A 20824-nucleotide genomic window follows, 5' to 3' on the forward strand; every position below is an offset into this window, starting at 1 on the left:
CTCGCACACACATGCTCCCATCTCAGGAAACGCAAACAATGAGGACAGCCCAGGGAGATGTGGGTCAAAGAAGCACACATAGACTCCTAAGGGAGTCAGGGATGCCTCTGCGTGTGTGTGCCTGGGCTCATTCAATACAGACAATGGCAGGAGGTTTGTGTCTCACAGTAAAGTAAACTCAGCGAGTCAAGGCCAAGCCATCTGAGACCAGGGCAGCCCACAGGATAAAAGAAAATACAGTACATGCCTGCCCTCGCTTACCCCATCCCAGAGTATTGGCTAGGGGAATGTGAAGTCTGACTATTTCTGATATTTGAGTATCCGCAAGTTAGCGAACGGATATTCTGAACTTCAGCTCATAAAAAAACGATGCCAAACTTTGTACAGGACGGATGTAGTTACTCAAAATACACAAACAGGGTAAACTGGTGCCATCCGCTGTTAGACAGGGATATACGACTGAAAAGCTCAGAAGCACGAAGATAAATTGTGAAGAATCTGTTTTAAAATATATTTTATTCATCACAAACAGCCAGGAGATTTATAGTATACTATACTATACTATACTATACTATACTATACTATGCTATACTCTAACTATCTATCTATCTATCTATATATATATATATATATATATAGCCGATTTTTCTACCCAGTTTGGCCAATTACCCAATCCCCGTTCATGTGGTTGGTGTGGCACAACAGAAACACCACTACCTGCCAGTGAGCTGCCACACTATGTGGGAGACTGGGGTTCGATTTCTGGTCTGGGTGACTGTGATGTGACTACACCAATAAGAGTTATTGGGCAAGACTCCTAACACTACACTGGCCCACCTCTGTAATACAAAAAAAAAAGAAAACCTTGTAAGTCGCTCTGGAGAAGAGAACTCCCCCTATCACCAGCCTCAACACAATGAGGGTGCAGACTAGCACATGTCTCCTCTGGCACATGTAAAGCCAGCAATTGCCTCTTTTCCAACTGCAGCTGATGCAGCATCGCTAGGTAGCCAGAACGCTCAGAGGAACACATGGATACAACAGCTAACAGGAGCACACCAGGAGTGATGTGGGGAGTAAGTGCCATCAACCCACTGTTCAGAGAGCAAGGCCAATTGTGCTTGAGCAGCTTTAGCTTTAGATGAGGAAGAACCCTTGTCTGTCTTTGCTCTGCTGTGGATGATGTGGCAACATGTTGGTTTGTTGAGGTAAGACTGAAAACAGAGAAGCTAATTCTTCTCAGTCATGGCCTTGAGGAAACACCTCTGAATCCTTGGAAATGAGCTCACGTCAACCCAGCTGGCCACCGACGTAACTAGATTGTAGATAGTTGTTATCTGATTGAACGTGGGTTGTGAATGAATCAATGAATGAAAGTTACACTTACGCTAAAGGACGTTCTACAGTCAACACTATCCTTTACCCTCAACACTGAACCCTGAACCAACACACACGAGTGAGACATGGCAGCCAATCGCACACAACAATCCAGTCCAAAGTCATGGTGTTAAGTAACTAAAATTCAACATCTGCCAAAGGTTGGAGTTTAAAAAGGTTTATTGTCTATTTAACGTTTTGACGGATGTGTGAACCTAAATTCAGCGTCTGTCCAACGACTTTCTGGCCTCAAATTGCCATTCAGTGTCTGCTGGGAAGGTACATGTGTTTAGAAGTACCACAGAGACAAAGGTGTTAATATGAGCAAAAGTGTTGCATGTTATCAATGAATTATTGCTGTGTTAATTATTATTTTCTCCCTCACTTGCTGTGGCGCAATGTCACACTGCCAGAATAGTAGTGGCGACCAATGACCTAGCCCTCAGTTGGTCCATATAAATATTAATATGTTGGATAGGAGAGTAATATTACAGACTTTCACACAAATACAAAAGTCCTTAAAGGCAAGTCTGTTCACTTGGTGGTCCTCTTGATGACTGGCAGTTATTTCCAGTCACACAAGACCAGGTCTTATGTCGCATCTCTTTGAATAGGGAGAGACCAAAACACTCAAGACAAGGTTTTCTAATTTAACCTGTTAAATCACGACAAATATCTCAATATAGTTGGTAGTGTTCGGTTTGACGTGATTTTTCAGCTTGTTCTGGCTATGGCATTTGTGCAGATCTCCACACTGAAGGTTGAGTTTGCCCACTGACGCCACAATATCGTCCACCCTGCTCTGCTTGTTGCATAACCAGCAAGCTGATTGGCCTTCTTTTTGTTAAAGGGCGGGACTTAGGAGAACTTCCATTTATGTTTTAACCAGTGTCCGGTTTTCCTCATTTATAAAGTCTCTGGCATTGTGCAGCATTATACGAGAATGGGTGTTTTTTGCTCCTGGGCTCCCCCTACTGTCGAGGAGTGTAGTTCACTTTTTCACCACTGCAGTAAATGCAAATCACGCTCTGAGCTCCCCATCATGGACAGCTTTACACATCCATTTGTTGACAAGCTGGGAGATCCAGAAGCAGCATCTGAAGGTAAAGAAGCATATGGACTGAGGCGGTAATAATACAGGATTTGACACTGACAATATAATTGGGGTACACAGTGTTACGTCTTGTGCAGCTTAATCAAAGTTTCATAGAGCAGTAGCAGCATTTTGGCCCACAGTGGAAATTACAGAGACGCCATTGTCCCTGTTACAGTCAGTGGAGCATTGACATGACCCTGATAAGGATATTTTAAGGTAGAATTTCATGTTGATTGTGTTCACGTGTTTCACCTGAGACTGGGGGTACTTGAGGAGCTTCGATGTCTTAGTTCGACGCCGAGAATTGCATGCTTGGAACCTTGAGGTAGCCCGAGAGGTTCCCGTTACTGCTCACAGTGTGTTAAGGCCAGCTTCTGCTCGACTTCCTTGTTCGCGAGCAGGCCACCCGGCCATTCAAAGGGCCATTCAGCGAGGTTCGCTCGCTTTCTGCCAAGATATACCCACGACTCCCGTTCCAGCTAGGCGACCCATGCTCACGCAGCAGTTCCAGGTTTGGTCGGCCTAGATGTTCTTGTCTAGTAGCTGTTCCCCCGGCCTTGCTTCATTTTGCCCCTGTGTATTTTCTTGAGTTGTTTTATTAAACTACTTGCATTGGACCCATCTCTGCGAGTGTTCATCCCTCTGTGTCTGGCCTATCCCGCCATGACAGTTTCATGATATTTTTAACCAAAAACAATGAGATAAGAGTAGTCTTACTAATCACGATTTAAACACAACGTCATTTTTTTAATTCCAAAAAATTATCAGGCCTTCTCCGAAAGCCTAGAATGCCTTGACGGATCACCTCCAAATAGTGATACCAGTATTTCAAATACTGATGTTCGATAACCTTTGCACGGTGCTAGTGAGAGCGGTGACACTCACACCCATGCTCCAGCCAGATAGCTGGGTGACAACAGATCTGAGGCTTAACTGCTGTCTGCAGGATCGGGGGACCATAATGGCCTGATTGCAGGGACTTCAGTAAGCTTATGTCTGTTTGTGTATGCGTGTGTGTGTGTGTGCGCTTAAGGCCAAGCCTTGGTAGCATATGCCACTCTGGCAAGCCGTAGGGTCATTATGTCTGAGGCAGCTGAGCTGCCGAGCCGAGCCATCAGAGCTCAGCAGAGCAGAGCGAGGGAGCCAGTATGAGCTTGTTTACTCTCACACAGGCACGCCACTTGACCTGAGACGCCCTCGCGGCCCAGCCCTACCCAGCTCCCACTAGGGAGCCTCCACTGAAACCGCAGCATGCACAGCGCTGATCCTGGATCGGGTTTCACCCTCTTTATATCGATCTTGAGTCCGGACCAAAACTGATCCAGAAATAAGTGCCACATGAAGACGACCCAGCGTCGAGTATAATTTTCGAGGGGAGAGAGTGCTGAAGAACAAGCAAAGATGTTTTCATGACTATGAGTGTGTGGGTTTCGCAATGATGAATGACGATCAACTGCAGATGCAGTTCCCCGCAATGAAAGCAGCTACGCACTCTCTTGACGACAGCCCACAGGAACATGTGCTTACTTGACTGATGTGTAATATATTCATCACCGGTAAATGGAGCAAGACTACAGAAACAGATATGCCATATTTCTTCGCTAAACAAGCACTGTTAACAGTTTCAGAACCAACGTTTAGCCCAACAGCTTGCCGTCTTGCTGAAACTCTAAACCATCCAAATAAGCTTCAGCCTCAGAACGACTTCCATTTCAGCCCACAGTCATTTGCTCTACATTCTAGCGTAATGTAAGCCTGTCACAGTCTAAACGTGGAAATCAAAGGTTAACTCAACCGGTTGTGTCAGCTCACCTCAAATGACACTACTAAGAATCATGTGATAGGGCCTTGGGGGAAATCCTAACATGACAATCCTGTTTTTGTTGCTGCTTTTGGAGATCGTTGAAGGCTTCGTGCTTTGATTCAGCACTTTCCAAATGTGGATTAAACCCTTTTATGAAACCTGTTCCGAATGCAGCATTGAATACTTTACCTTCATTATAAAGAAGCAAGCACAAATGGGAAGAGACGCATTCCAAGCCCACATGAAAAAAAGCTGCTGCGCTTTGACGGAAACCACAACACACATCCACAAACTGTTAAGATTGGGGCAAGTTGCCATAACCTGCCGAAGAACGCAAGCCACATAGGCAGTAAATACTAGGCTATTTCGCTTAATGGGGTTAAAAAGGCATGCCAGAGGGCCGATCCCATCTGAGCAGCTCTTATTCTTTTTAGGATGAAAGACCTTAAAAGAATAAGAGAAGAAGTGGATGGTGGGTGGGTGGGTGGCAACGGAAGGACAAACTGACAGAAAATATTGGCTACAGGTCAGTGTGCTCCTGTAAGTAGTTAACCTGACTCCTTGCTTTATGACTGTAGAAGCTGATCTTCCACTTCTGCAACTTGAACTGTGCTGTTATTTAAAGCAAGTCAGTCAGTCTTTATTACTCACTTGGAACATGTACACGACATGTTACGGTACACTACATTACCCACGTTTCCTGCACCACGTTTCCCAGCTGGAAGCTCATAATTATGGCTAATCCATACTGCTGCATTAGAGCGCTCCTTGGAGCATTCAAGAGCCTTCAACATTGATTTGTTTCCAGCGTTTAAAAAAAAAAGAAAGAAAGAAAGATTCAGTTACAGTCTCGAATGGAGGATTGGAAGAAGGTGTGAGCAAGACTTTGCCCTGGAATCACTGATATCAGCTTAAAACTAATACTCAGACTTTTAACTCTTTGTCTGTTTCGTCTGTTTGTAGAGAAAAGCTTTTTACCAAGTTCAAGTGCTAAAGGCAGCTCATCTTCACACACACCCACACACATTTTCATCAACCACGTGTTGACGTTAAGCCTGTTTGGGAATAGAAGCACCATAGTGATCTATAAAGAGTTCTATAAAGATAACCAAGAGCCAGACTGCAGTCTGCAGTATTGCCTTTTTATGGTGTAACAGCCCGATAGCTACAAGACACCACATTTAAAATCACCTTGTTGTTTTTTTTATCTCTGAGAATCTTTGATCGTCTAAATACACACCCATTTTCCAGTAGAAGTGAGATCTTAAAATAGCATCAGCTTGAATTAAAAAGCTTTGCTTTAGCTTGGATGGCCGATGGTTGACATCCAGTATTGCTTGGATTCATTGGAGTCTGCAGTGGGGAACTAGTCTACAGTGGAACATGAAAACAGGCCATAATATCTGAAACTTTGGGATGAGTTGGTGAATTGGGGTTGATGAGGTGGGGTGATGATCATACAGTATCCTAACATCACTAAAGCTCTATTTGCTGAATGCAATCAAATCCTCACATGAATGCTTCTCCAAAATCTAGTAAAAAGCGTTGTTTCCTGGATAGTAGAGACAGTTACTCCAGGAAATCAATTCTTAGTAATACCCTTGATTTTAGAAGAAACAATGAATAAGCAGGTGTCCCAATACCTTTGTCCATACAGTGTATATCTGATTAATGGCTTGAAGTGCCTTCCTGTGATGCAGCTTTTTTCGTTGCGTATGACGCCTAAGACCTCTGGTTGCCATCTCCACCTCTGTGAATCACTCTGAATTGGCAGGTTTCTCCAGAACAGAGCATTTTGCAAACAAATCCCACTGAATCACATCTTAACGACAGAATTTTGAAACATTGGTGGAATTCCCCTTTACACTGTAATCTACAGACCTTTGAACCACTAGGATACCAAGATTCGATTCCAAAGGTGACATCAAAACTAGGTAACCAGGGAAGTTGAATGACTACTGCCATTAACGTGGTCTTAGGTGAGGCCTTCTTATACATCCAGAAAATGACATCAGACAAGCAAACCAAAGGAAGATCCTGCACCTTCTAACTAACTTCAGGCAGGGTTTTTAAGTCTGGCAGAACCCTGACCCCCCTCATTGTGAAAGAGGAACTCATTCCCCTTGCCCCCGTCTACCCCCCCTCCATGCAGTCATTAAGTGTCATTATGGCAGTAGGGGTCATTTGGAGAGGCGTCACAGCAGAAGGCAGGATTATCAGTCCATCAGGGCCAATTTACAGTCTACAGGCCTGCTTAGATGAGGTCATAGGTAAGGCACGCAGAGTGTGGTAAAGCCATTGCAACAGTTCTGCAAGTTTAGTTTACTTGAAGAGGTGGATAATATGACAATATTTTATTGTTATTGTAATAAATTGTGTTACTGTGGCTTTCTGAGCAGTACCTAAAGAAGCACTGACCAACATTTTCATTAAAAAGACTGTAATTCATCTTGTTTTACTTTATATAGTACACTCAATTTAAAATAAAAGAATTACTTAGAAGTTTGTGACAGCAGGTTCTCAATTTTGGCACTACTTCAGCTTTCAAGGGTGCCAAAGAATGCAGTTATTGAGTATTTAATTTTATTTATTTTTTTTGTAAAATACTATGTATGTGACATTGTTTGGGGTGCAAAATACTCAGGTGTGACGTTACAAGCCTATTTTACCTCAGAATTTTGCCTCAGGATTTCCCACCCACCCCCTTAAACTCTTCAATTTAAGGAAGGGCTAGTGATAAGATGATAAGTTCACATGAGCCACATATTATACTAAATAATACTGTAGATTCTTTTGCTGTCCTCTTGTTGTGTCCTCTCAGCGCAGGGCTGGCCCAAGCTTTTATGGGGCCCTAAGCCGATTTTCATTTGGGGCCCCCCATACTACCACCTCAGCACCAGATGCTTCATCATTCCATGGGTTGTGTAATAGCATTTTGTTTTATTATTCAATGGTATTTTTTAAATCTATATTTTTTATCATGATATCTAGCCTTGGGCCAGCTCTGTCTCAGCGCAATGTGCCGTGAGCTAGTTAGCTTTTAGCCATGCCCCCACTCACTTCCCAAGATTTGGCTTTCTCAAATCTTACAACTAAAAAACATACTTCCCATCTTAAATGTGTTTAGCTTCAGTTTGGTTCAGCGGAGATATTCCAGTTTGTTTTTGGGGGAGCAGATGATGTAGAGAAGAGATGGTAAAAAAATAGTTGGTGTGGCGCAACAGATAACACCACTATCTGCCACTGAGTTACCACACCATGTGTGAGACTGGGGTTCAATTCCTGGTCTGGGTGACTATGCTGCGCTACACCAAAAAGAGTCCTTGGGCAAGACTCCTAACACTGCATTGGCCCAATTCTGTAATACGAGTAACCTTGTAAGTTGCTCTGGATAAGAGCGTCAGCTAAATGCCACAAATGTAAATGGTAAAAGCTAGCTTTTAGCCTGGCGCAGATCTCAGTTTCGCAGTTTCTGCACTCCCCAGGCTTTTGCTTTATCACATGTCAAGTTTGAGCTCGTCTTCTGTGAACACTGGCATAGGAAAAGCTGTGGTCTTGAGGACTGGGTCCTGTAGCAACCCGTATTCCTTTAGCTAGCAGAGTCTGGAGGTGATGAGCTTCTCTTCGGTATCGTCAAACCCATATTCCTTTTTTTTTCGCCAGCCTTGACTAGTGCTTTCGCTAGTGGGTGGGGTCTATGTCAATTTTGGAGTGTAAATATAACGAGTCAAGACTGTGATGTCACAGTTTGGGGGTTTTGGAATTGGCCTGTTTTACAGCCATGTGTTTGGTTTTGCTGAAGTTTCTTTTGAATAAAGAAACATCAGTGTTTGAGGCTTCGTGGTTTCTCACTTCTTGAATCTTAATATCCCTATTTAACAGAAACGCAGGTTTCTAGTCTTCAGTTCAATTAATAAACAAACTGAAGTGCTAAATGCTGAGTAACTACAGCTCATTTCTATGGTAGATATGAACCACATGTGTCAAGGTTCTCTAATATTAACTCACTGTATCACACTTGCAAAGCAGCAGAATGGTCAGTTGAGGTTTGCCTTGGAAGACTGATGAAACCCAAGCCTTGTCAAACACACTGGCCCGCACTCTCTAACAGCTCTGTATATGTAAAGCATGTTTGATATGGGAGCCCCTTGGTTCAGTTGAAAGGCACGCCTGGAATGAGTCAAATGCACTTCATCACTTGTAATAAGATAAACATCACCTAGGCAGTGGTCTTCCTATACCATGAGATGTGTTTTCATGTGTGTGTGTGTGTGTGTGTATGTGTGTTGAGCTTTGAGCTTCCTCAGAAGTGGTGCGACATCTGCATGGTGCTCTGCAGCTGGGGGGAGAAGTGTGCATGCATTTGCGGCCGCAGAGGCATGTGGGCTAGGGTATGTGTATGTGTGTGTAGACTAGGGCTCACATGATGGGAGTAGGGCAGTGTCCTGAGTTGACACCTGCAAGCCACACGGCTGTGCAAACAAGCAACAGGTGGCCTAACCTGGGGCAGACAGTTGATAGTGTTACTGTAGATAACGAAGCTGTGCTTTTACTAACTTGTCCCAGAATCACACACACACACACACACACACACATTTCACTCACTCATAAAAGGTTTGCATTAACAGATAAATGGTCAGCTATTTCATATGTAATCAAACATCACCTGCAATGAAGCTATGCTTGAACTTGATCTGGCACACTAAGGAGAAGCAGAGCATCGATGCAGAAGGGGGGGGTGAGGGTGGGGGCATGTCACATGACGAACCTTATTGCTCAGATCTGATATTTCTGCCCTGCTGACTCACATTCGTGTTTGTGAGTGACCCATATCTGCCATATCTGCCATTAGTGCAAACACACCTCTGCCCTATAAGCACCCGCATGCGCACATGTTGTCACCAACATGTGTTAGCTGAGCCTGATATGCTGTCAGCACTAGATAAAGGCACTGACATGTGCATACACGACTTTTAATCTGACAGTAGTTCTAAATACGGTCACATGCTCACTTGTCAGATATGTCTTGATGATAATCCATCAGATATGTCTTCGAGTGCCATGGTCACATGTCGGATATGCTGCGGTCACTTGGTCAGGTATTGAATATGTGTAATGTTATAAGGTCATGTATCATATATGTATTACATGTCTGTGTTATGTGTTATGGTCACATATCTGGCATTACAATCACATATTGGATCTTTATTACAGTCACATGATCATGTATTGGATATGTTTTTGTCACATGGACAAATATTGGTCATGGTCTTGGGCTCATGGTTACAAATTAAATATCTATTATGATCACATGGTCATATATTCCATACATTTTATGGTCATTTATTGGATATGTGTTAAAGTCACATGATTATATAATGGACATGTGTTACAGTCACATGGTCATGTATTGATAAGGATAACAGTCACATGATCATATATTGGATGTGTTACAGTCACATGGTCATATATTGATAAGGATAACATTTACATGATCATATATTGGATGTGTTACAGTCACATGGTCATATATTGATAAGGATAACCGTCACATGATCATATATTGGATGTGTTACAGTCACATGATCATATATTGATAAGGGTAACAGTCACTTGATCACATATCGGATATGTGTTACAGTCACATGGTCAAATATTGGATATGTGTTACAGTCACATGATCATATATTGGATATGTGTTATAGTTACATGGTCATATAATGGATAATTGTTACAGTCACATGGTCATATACTAGATGTGTTACAGTCACATGATCATATATTGGATATGTGTTATAGTCACATGATCATATATTGGATATGTGTTGAAGTTACATGGTCATATAATGGATAATTGTTACAGTCACATGGTCATATATTGAATATGTGTTACAGTCACATTGTCACATAATGGATACATGTTACAGTCACATGGTCATATACTAGATATGTTACAGTCACATGATCATATATTGGATATGTGTTACAGTCACATGGTCATATATTGGATATGTGGTACAGTCACATAATCATATATTAGATGTGTTACAATTACATGATCATATATTGGATATGTGTTACAGTCACATAATCATATACTAGATGTGCTACAGACATATGATCATATATTTGACATGTTACAGTCACATGATCATATACTAGAAGTGTTATAGTCACATGGTCATACTTTGGATATGTGTTACAGTCCCATGATCATATATTGGATATGTGTTACAGTGACGTGTGTCATGTACTGGATACCTGATAGCTATGCATTACATTCAAATGACCACATATAAATGTGTGCTGAAAATAGTAGGTTAAGACCGCCCTTCCCTCTCCCTTCTCCTTTCTGCTTTGCGTACCCCAAATGACCCCAGAGTCGCTGCAGCTGGCATGCCCCCGCCACCAGTCTCCAGCTCCCCAGCCTCCCGCCTCCTAACCTGTCAACATGCAGAGCCCACAGACCATACACATGCACCTCTCTGACCCCCCACCCCCCCACCCCCCCTTCCTCCCAGCACGGTTCTATCCCACTCTCAGATGCTCCCCACGCTGCTTTAGAAGCGGCCAACCCTCTTCTTGAACCGCTGCCAATGGAGGCTGGCCTTAAGCCGTCGCAGCTGAAAGTTTTACAAGCTCCCTGCTCGCGAAAAGGCAGGCACAGAGACAGATTTGTGAAGACAGCTTCTCTCTCTCTCTCTCTCTCTCCTATTCTGCTGCTGCTTCTGTTGTCCTCTACATTTTTCACCACCATAACAGACTGTAGGAGACGAGAGGACTGCTGTCAACTCTGAAAATGCTTCTTTATTTCCCTTCATTTTTCGGGACGTGGTTGGGGAGGGTGCTGAAAGTGTGTGTTGGCTGCAGAGGGGAGGAGCTGAGGAGTACAGTGGGGAGAGAAATAAATGAACAAACAACAAAAGAGAGAGAGAGAGAGAGAGAGAGAGAGAGAGAGAGAGAGAGAGAGAGAAAAGGGGGCCGTGACATCACACAGTGAGCTGCCCTGGACAATGCCTGAGAAAAGGATGAGTGGAGACGACTGAAGCACTTGTCTGGGAGACTCTCTTTCTCTCTCTCTTTCTCTTTTCTCTCACCGCCCTTGCCCTGAGAGGAGGGTGAGGCACACTTTTTGGCAGGCTGGATTATTTCTGTGACTCTCCCCTCTCTTGGCAAGCCAGCTGCCTGGATTGTGAACCCTGTTTTTCTCCCATGCCGCTGGACAAGATTCATCGCAGCACTGCCACCGACTACTCCCACAAGTCAGTTCGTGGCATTTTTTTTAACCCTTAGTTTTAACTTTCCTGCAGCCCAGCTTATCAGTGTCCCGGATGAGCAAAAGCAACAAGACGTGGACACTTTCAGTAAGGAACATCAGGCTCCCCAGGACATCAGGACTCCTCTTTCACCTGCTGCATCGCATCGGAAAAAAAGTGGCGCGATGGGATTGTTCCGTAACTTTCCCCAAGTTTTGGGTGGGCTTTTGTTGGAGGGAACACTTTCACCCTTGGCAGAGCCTGTTCAGGTTCGGGTGCACTTGTGCCGGCCGCAAGAAAATTGTACCCTTAGTGTCTGGGGAGCGCGAAAGTTAAGGGGAAATCCGCTGTAAAAAGCACAGGCAGCAGCAGGACAGCTAAAGACGCCGTGATGACTTCTGTAGAAGGAGAACGGAGAGGCATGTACTACCTGGGACGGATGCCAAATGCTGACAAAAGACTTCACCACAAACCCTCTCTCTCTCTCTCTCTCTCTCTCTCTTTCTTTATTCTGAGAGGCATCTTAAATCCCGGCCCATCGTATCTCAGACCTAGCCGGACTCCTAGACTGTGTAAGTACATCTATCTGATTTCCTTTCTTCTGGGTTTGTTTTCGCAACATTCAGTCACTTCTCTGTTTTGTGTCGGTCCTACTTTCCTGCTATCGCTTGGTCACCAAGTACCTGTGGTGGGATGTGGTGGGATGTGTTGTTGGTCTAGGTTTCGGAGGGAATCGATCCTTCCTTCCCTCCGAGTCTTAAGGCCTTGCCAAGTGACGCCGCTTATCGTGTTCCAGGCCAGAGTACGACAGATCGGAAAAGGGGAAACTACGACGCCTCACAAACTATTCTGTCTTGCAAAGAAATGAATACACTCGCTCTCTCTCTCTCTCTCTCTCTCTCTCTCTCTCTCTCTCTCTCTCTCTGTCTCTTCTGTTTCCCGCAAGTTAGGATGTGCTCCAAAACAGTGTTGCCCATATCTGTTTAGTCTTCCCTTCTCGTGCCGTGGTGACCTCATGCGCTCTCTCTATCTCTCTCTCTCTCTCTCTCTCTCTCTCTCTGTCTCGTTTTTTGGCAGCATGGCCGAAGTGGGCAGGGATATAGGAGGGCATGGCCGGACAGCCTGGCCGCTGCTCAGGCTCCAGCCCTCTGCGTGAGCGAGGGTAGTCCACCAGTGCCTCTCACTCTCTCTGCCTTTTTCACTTGCCTCTGCCAGGGAGCGATCGAGACGTGGAACACAGCCTCCCTTCGCCCGCTCCTCTTCCTCCTCCTTCCTCGCCTGTCCGCCTGCCTCCCCTCGGCCCAAGCCGCCCTCAGGTATTTCCCCACTTTTTCCTTCGGGTTCGGGACGCCGCCCCGTGCCGCTCGTCTAATGCTCAGCCTTTCTGCTTTCCTGTCCAGCGCTCCTTTTCTTTCCCTGTTTTTCGCTCATTCTCACTTCTCCTCATCCTCGCTGTTCCTCCTGCACACGTGTCTGCCTTTCCCTCCGCCGCCATGCAAACGTGTCCGCCATTACGGTACGATTTAAAATCACGCTTAACTTTTTAAGACCTACACTTCGGGGGAAAGAAATTGTCGATTATATACGAGAAGAGGGGACGTTGCATCTTGTGACAATGGCGGTGATTACAGCAGATTCTGCTTCTGTCCGTGTCCATGTATTCAGAGCAAAGCCTCAGGCTTTCTCTTGTGGGCACGACCCACTTGTTTACAGTCATTTTAGACGGCAACTTGTGTGTGTGCGATAGCAGGCAACAAAACGCTCCTCAAATGTGAGTATTTTTTACTTGATTGTAAAGGCAAGAGAGAGGTTTCCGTCGTTTCGGGTGCAATCAGCGGCCTAAGAATTAATTGCAACACAGAGATCTTAAAAACAAGCGGAAAGCGGCTTTCGACCTACTGCACAAAGTTGGCGGGATAAAGGTAAAGATAACAGTCTCTTTGTCTTGGCGCTGAGAGCTGTAAAATTAGTCTCCGTTCTCGGGCTGATATTTAACTGGGCCTGTAGGTCTGAATGTGTAGACAGAGGAATTAGCTCTGTATGCAATAGCCAGCTTCAGCCTAATACTGATGACATTGTCAGTAACCTCAAACGTGGGGCATACAAAAGAAAATAAGCGAACAAAGGAAGGGACAATTTCGGAAAACAAGAAAACCCGATTTATTCCGTGTATATACATCTTGGACATCATAGGCCGATTTTGGCTTTCGATGCTGAAAAGATACGTGGTTTAAACATAGCCTTTATTAGCAGTCTTATCAAGCTTCTGCAAAAAAAAAAGAGTCAGTTAAGTCATTTGAGTCGTATAAACACAAAGTTTTACCTAGAATTCTTGTATTATACAGTTCATACAGTTCGCTCCTTTAACCCCTTAACACTCCCAGGCTTATCACACACTAAGGTATATTACTCAGTAGCTACAGCGACTTCTGTACAAACTGGAGGGGCTATTCTCTGGTAATAGAAGTTTGTAATAACACTTTCGGCCTGCCGACGGTCCATAGGCTTTTCAAGGGGTTAAATTCCCGAAGCGCGGATAAAAACATTATATTACGATCCAGGCGACTGATCCAGACGACGGAATCATGCATATTGTTGTACTGTGTTGCTGAATAAAATGCTCTGCTGCCCATTAGCTGCCATATTGTTAATTCTCTACAGTTTGTCAGTTCGTCAGACTTCTGGATTTTGTTTCTTTGCGACTTTGAAAGCGGACAGTTTCCAGTTTCTAACTATGCTAAACACTTTGGCCATATGAAACAGGCGTAGAATGTCCACCAGAAAAAAAGAAATGGAGATGCAGAGAGCAGGAGAGATGAAGGGCGGGGTGACAGGCAGAAAATGAGAATGCTTTCTCCTCCCCTCTTTGGCTATCCTCAGATGAACTCACCATGTTACTTGATGATATTTTCTTTCTGGCCCGCCATCTCTACTTCCTGCTATTTTTGTGTTCCCTCCCTCTCTCTCTCTCTCTCTCTCTCTTTCTCTCTCTCTCTCTCTCTCGCTCCCTCTCTCTCTCTCTCTCTCTGACTAGTATGGTTGTGCTAACCAGGAACAAAGTCACACTTCCTTTATCAGGAAACATATTTCAGCCATGGAGTGTGATTACAAGACCGGGCTAATAATAATAGAATACCTTTATCACCATCATACAAAGCAGCAGATATGTTGTCTAACTGTCATTCCTAACGACATGTTCACTTCAGGCAGTGAAAAGTAGCAGTAACTGCAACGTGATATGCTTCAGCACCAGAGGACTGTCTCTAACATTTTATCGAACAAACAGAGCAAGGCTGTTGATCATGTTGAGAAGAGACTAAGCCCGGTATGAAATCTGACAGCGAATGAATCTGCTTCGAGAGAGAGGTTTCAGACGGACGTCGAGACAGAGCTACAGAACTCTGAGCGGGAGTTCCTCCTGTGTGCTCAAAGAATCTGCACTGTTTTATGACAGAAAAAGGAGAAGCCAGCGCCGAGAGCTGCTTTTGTTCGCCATGCCGCTATCAGAGTTGATAAGAGGTAAATGTCGAGGGACCTCCGAGAACACAGGACAGAGTCAAACCAGGTCGACAGCAGGCAGACTTCCTGTTTTGGGACGCTATTTTTGTACGCAGGGCGTTTTCCCCCCCGGCCGTGCCGAATGACAGAATGACTTGAAAAAGTAGCCCGAGAGATCTTCAGCACCAGCTTAGTAATGGTACATTGTTGTATTGACAGATTCTCATAAAGAAGTCATAGATCCTGACCTGGATGTCAACAGCTGTGAAGACGATGAATTGAGAAAAGAGATACTTTCCTTGTTGCACGTTCTCAAAGTGTTGATCAGATTCAGCCCTGAATGAAGAGGTAGGTTAATACTTTTATTACAAATGGAGTACTACTCCGAGAGTAAGGTAAGCTCCATATTTACTTTGTTTACCACCTTAAAGTGCCGATTTTAAAGTGCCGTAATTGTCGTTTCACTACCATGCCAACTCTTGATCCATTTCTTGGGTTCTCACCCAAGGCTCACTTTTCTGGATGTTTGAGTGGCTGTTGTTCGAAGAACTCCAGTAAAGAAGTTCATTATATTGCCAGGGACACAACAAAACTCATAAATCTGTTGATCTCAATGGCAAGACCTTTCTCAAGCACTGATAAGAAAGAACTAATAAACATTTTAGCACCCCTAAGGCAGGCTCCAACAGTGTGGTTGTGAAAGCCTGCTTGAAAATAACCGCTTATCTCCTGTCGTCTCCCTGATCAAGGTCATTTAAAGTGTTTTGGATCAACGCAAAGCTGCGAAACTGTCCCAAAGTCTCTGAGGCAAGACTGGAAGCAGTACTGAAGAAACGCAGTTTAGCAGTTACTACATAGTTGTTGTTGGTGGTGCAGTAAAAAGCTTGCCAAATGCTGACACTTCACTGCCAAGTTGTCATGAAAAGAGACTCTCTTCCCAATAGGGTTGTGGAGAAGGTACAAATATGGTATCAGAGATGGAGAAATAAGGGCTTAAAGCTACATCTCAGGTTAGGTTCTCGTATTGTTTGCGTAGCAAACTATTACACCTAGCATACACAGTCGCTTTTAAGCCATGAAGACTGAGGCTCCTGTTGACATAGGCATTACTATGTGCAATGGCCCATGGGCTTCAGCAAGACACGCACCATATACAATGATACAACAACAAATAATTCTTTTGAGATCCAAAGAAAATGAACAGCAGGGCTGCACCGAGAGGCCACAGAGCTTGTAAATCAAGCGCCTGGCCTTGTGAGAGAAAGTACTTATTCTTTTAGCATATGTTTGGAAAGATGACTGCATGATAGTGCTTGAGGAGATAATACAGTGATATCATCACCAAAACCTCAAAAAGAAAACTCAGGGCTTCCTCACACATTAGATGCAGAAAAAAGACCTAAGGTTGTTAAATTATGTTTTCCTGGGACATTTAGCCACAAAACATTGATTGCTTCTATCCAAAATGCAACTCACTAAACCTCTCAGGGCTCTTAACATCTCAGGGTTGTTCTTGCCCCAACTTTGGCAACCGTTTTCTTTGACAGGAAGGCAGAAGCAGTTTCCAAAGTAGCATTGTTCCCAGTTACAGACCTGAAACCGTTCACCTAATTGAGTCAACGTCTCAATTAAGAGGCTTCCCTTCCTTCTATTCGTGCAACCCCCACCCACCATTCCAACAACCATGCTGCTTCTTCCATCCCATCGACCAGAGGCTGCCTTTAGCTCGGCCAGCCGCCATGCCAAAACATTTCAATCACTGTCGCCATTAATTAGGCCAAAGAGGAATTCTGAATGTTAATGAGCTACTGTGGTGCTTTTCACTGTCTCTGGTTCACATGCTAATTTATGCAAAACGACAGGGTAACTGCTACACCTCCCCCCCTTGCATGGCGGTCGATTGTTTGGCCTGCCCCCATGACCCTCGTCTGCCAGCCTCTCAGGCACAGCTTCATGCCAGGGCCTGGCATTGTCCGCCTGCCTCAGCTGCCACCGGAGACACAGAGTTAATACAATGAGATCTGGGTTTTGTTTTATATCATTGTTATCATAAGTATCATATCTGCCATGTATGATGTGTATTTGTGCATTAGCCATTTTAGTCATGAAGGACGGATAATGGAAAAAAGCACCTCAGCGGCAAATAGAAAGTATGGAAGGTATGTTGTGGTTTGCATGTGATTAGCATGCTTGGGTTGTTTGAGTTTACAGCAGTGTTAATCTTGTCAACAAAATCTATGACGTAAATTGTTTTTTACAGCGAGCTTTTCTTTATTAAAGAAATGAAAACTGTTGATTTTCAACATATTGATATCAGAGCACAAATATTATTACATAATGACATTATCAGTATTTTAGTTTAGTGCATATGTGTGCCCAAAGTAGTGCCTCTGACCGCCAGAAAGCTAAACAATACAACGACAACAATGCAAGATACTAAAGTCCAGCTCAAAAACAGACATTTGAAGATTTGAAATTTAGCACAACAAACTTCTTTACTTTGCATGTTAGCACTTTAGTATATTAGCTGGTTATCTCAAGCAGTAACTTGTCCAAAGGCAAGGGTTAGACTTGCTCTACAGTTTAGGTTTTACTGCTAGGTTGCCGTAAATAGTGTTTATGGATGTACATTGTACAAGTGATTTAACTATATGTCTTATTTTCATCAACTGAAACTTTGTTAGTCAGGGTAAATTAATTAATACAGTACGGCTAAAAATTGAGTAGATAAGATTTTTAATCAGAAACCAAAATTTTGACTAACTCCAAAAGATTGCTCTACAGAAACACTGGTCTACAGTAAAACTCATAACTCAGCTTGATGTTTTTTTTTCTTCCTGAAATCGTTAAACTAGATTGCGGGAGCTTGAAAGTTCTCTCCCATCACAGATGTCTTTACATGTGAGAGCCAAACTCCATTACCTAAAATGGCAGGAGGGCGGCCATTTTGTTGGAGTTCTTTTCCCTCCTTATCCGTGCTAACTGTCTATACGAGCCACTTCGTGGAGGCACAGAGATTGGGACAGCTGAGGAAGCCATGTGTAAATTCAGCTATTTACCTCTGCCTTTTAAACAGCAAGCTTCCACAGGCTTCTAAGGGCTACAAAGAGCCAAGCTTTTGCAGAAAACGGGCACTATTTCCTGGCGCAGATTACCCGTATTACGTGCCAACCACACTCAACGCCAGTGAGTTATGCACGAGGCTTACACAAATTAGCACAATTTCTGTTGTGATTTCATTTCGAGTGCTGATTATTTTTTTGGTAAACAAAAAAGAAAACAACAACATGCACACAAAAGGGACTCAGGCCTGATCATAAACACTTGCAGAGATTGTAAATGCAGATACTGTAAACCACTGAAATCTGAAGTGAGATCACAACACAAAAAGTGTTGAACAAGCTTTCACCCAGAAGTACCAGGTTTATAAAGTCAGGCCTAAAGAAGAGAGAGGAAATTGCTCCCTCAAGGTAATTCCCTCCCTTGGCTCTTTAGAGGAGTGTCATTCAGAAGTAAGGATGCGGACGTGACCCGCCATTAAGCGGAAGATTACTATGTACGCCTTTAACTCTTCGAAAGTCATTCATTGGTCTTCTCTGTCCACCTTTGCCTCATGTGTGCTTATTTAGCCCAGTTCATTCAGTAACAGAACTTAAGAACTGACAGTGTCAACCCCTGTAATACGGCACATTTATTGGTAAATATACAGTATATACAGAAGGCTACTGTTTTGTCATTACAATAAATACAAATAAACAAATTGGAACAAAATATAGCATTTTTATTTATTTTTGTTGTTTTTTCATAATGTAAAAACACAATTGTCCAGATGTCAACATTTATTGATGACTGGATCATTTCTTTGATTCCAGTCATCAAACAATTTGACACTCAGACAGTGGTGGTGATGTATTGTTGTTGTTGTTGTTTTGTTTGTTTTACAGTAGCTTTCATTACAAACCTTTGTAATGAAAAAAAAATTACAAAACTTTTTTTGTTTTGTTTTAATATAGATACCAGGTTTTATTCCTGATCAATGAAACCATACATTGTGATTGTAGTGTGTGTCTGTGTCTGTGTGTGTGTGTGGGTGTGTGTTAGACTATTTTTAAGGCTCTCCTAGCGGAAGTCCAGTATTTTCTGTTTCAGTTCAACACCAGTTCACACCAACATCAGTTTTTCTAATTAGTCATTCATTAAAGGAAATCAGATGAGCTGCTGGTGAACATACATACATACATACAGTGCCTGGAGTTCACAGACGATGATCAGCACCAAAATCTATGCTTTTTGCATTCTGATTAACCAGTTTGTTTATATTTGTTTGCTTGTAATTTTCTAATAATTCATAACCAAGAAGAAACAAGAAAATACACTAAACATAATGTAACCTAATGACGTCTCTCCATTTCTGATCTTCATCCAGCCTCTTAAGGTGATATCTCAGCCTCGGTGTGAAAGCTTCTGTCCTTAAGGCTGAGGTAGTAGATTGAATAGTTGTGGGGTTTTAATCCTCCCTCTGAGATAACTATACAATCTACTGTCTTTCCTAAGGAGACAGTCTGATCTACGGTCTGCTCATGGATGACTGGACAGCACGCTGACCTAACATGGACACCTATCTCAATCGTACACCTGTGGTTTTGATTTAAGTTAAGTAAGGCACATTTCTTTTGTATAGTGCTTTTTACAAGCTGAATTTTATATGTTTAAGAAATGAAACATGTAAAACATGTAAGTGAGGCCAGCCAGGAAAACCCCTCTCAAAGCTAGAGGAAGAAACCCTGGGAGGAACCATGATTCAGAAGCAGGGATCCATCCTCCTCCTCACCTTGACACCACATAAGTCCATTGCTCAGCTGTGTTGAAGTTAACCACAATTTCAGATGTTTGTTGTGTATGTACAGCGTGTTGGAAAATTCAGTGTAGCAGGAAATCTGGAGCTCTGTCCATCCGGAAATGTGTTCCCACAAGGTGAGGTAGTAGGTTGTATAGTTTGTGGGAGGAATAACATCCTATTGTGGTGATAACTATACAGTCTATTGCCTTCCTTGAGAGACGCAACAGCACAGTTGATGAAAGTAAAGTTGAGAAAGTGAAGGAGTTGGTCTTCACTGATTGCCCCATAGCTGATTGTCCAGTGAACAGCTATGAACAACCAAACAACACATGTCAGGTACTGTGCCTTTAATGACTGATGTGAATTAATCAAATTTATGCATATTTCAAAGCGTAATGTGCTGTTATTGCTTTTAAAAGATCTTTAAAAAATAAATAAATACTGAATACAATATGGTTTGTGTCATGCTTATTTGATTAATAAACAGTTATCTTATTATTATTATTTATTGGTTGGCTTGTCAGGTGGTAGAAATTTGTAATATGAAGAGTGGACAGGGTCTCAATAACATATTTAATACAATGAGAAAAGTTAATACTTTCAATTATTATTACTGTGTAATTATTACTCTATTAAACTATTACAATATTATCCAAATCAACTGAAATTACATGCATTGTTTTCTAACACTACTTCTACCATAACCCCAAACTTATGTAAGATTCATTTATCCATTTGAAGTTGCACACATTGCTGACACAGATATGCAAATGCACACACAGAGGGAAGTACTGTCATTAGAATAGGACTCTTCAGGGTAGATAAACACAAAACAAATGGCACCATGCCTAAAATCAGGCATGGGATAGAGGTGTATAAAGCCCCCAGCTTTGAGCTGTGGAGCAGTGGAACTGTGTTCTCTAGAATGATGGTGTTACATCCAACACTTTTCT

The sequence above is a fragment of the Salminus brasiliensis genome, chromosome 7, assembly GCF_030463535.1.
Source record: "Salminus brasiliensis chromosome 7, fSalBra1.hap2, whole genome shotgun sequence".
Taxonomy (NCBI): Eukaryota; Metazoa; Chordata; class Actinopteri; order Characiformes; family Bryconidae; genus Salminus; species Salminus brasiliensis.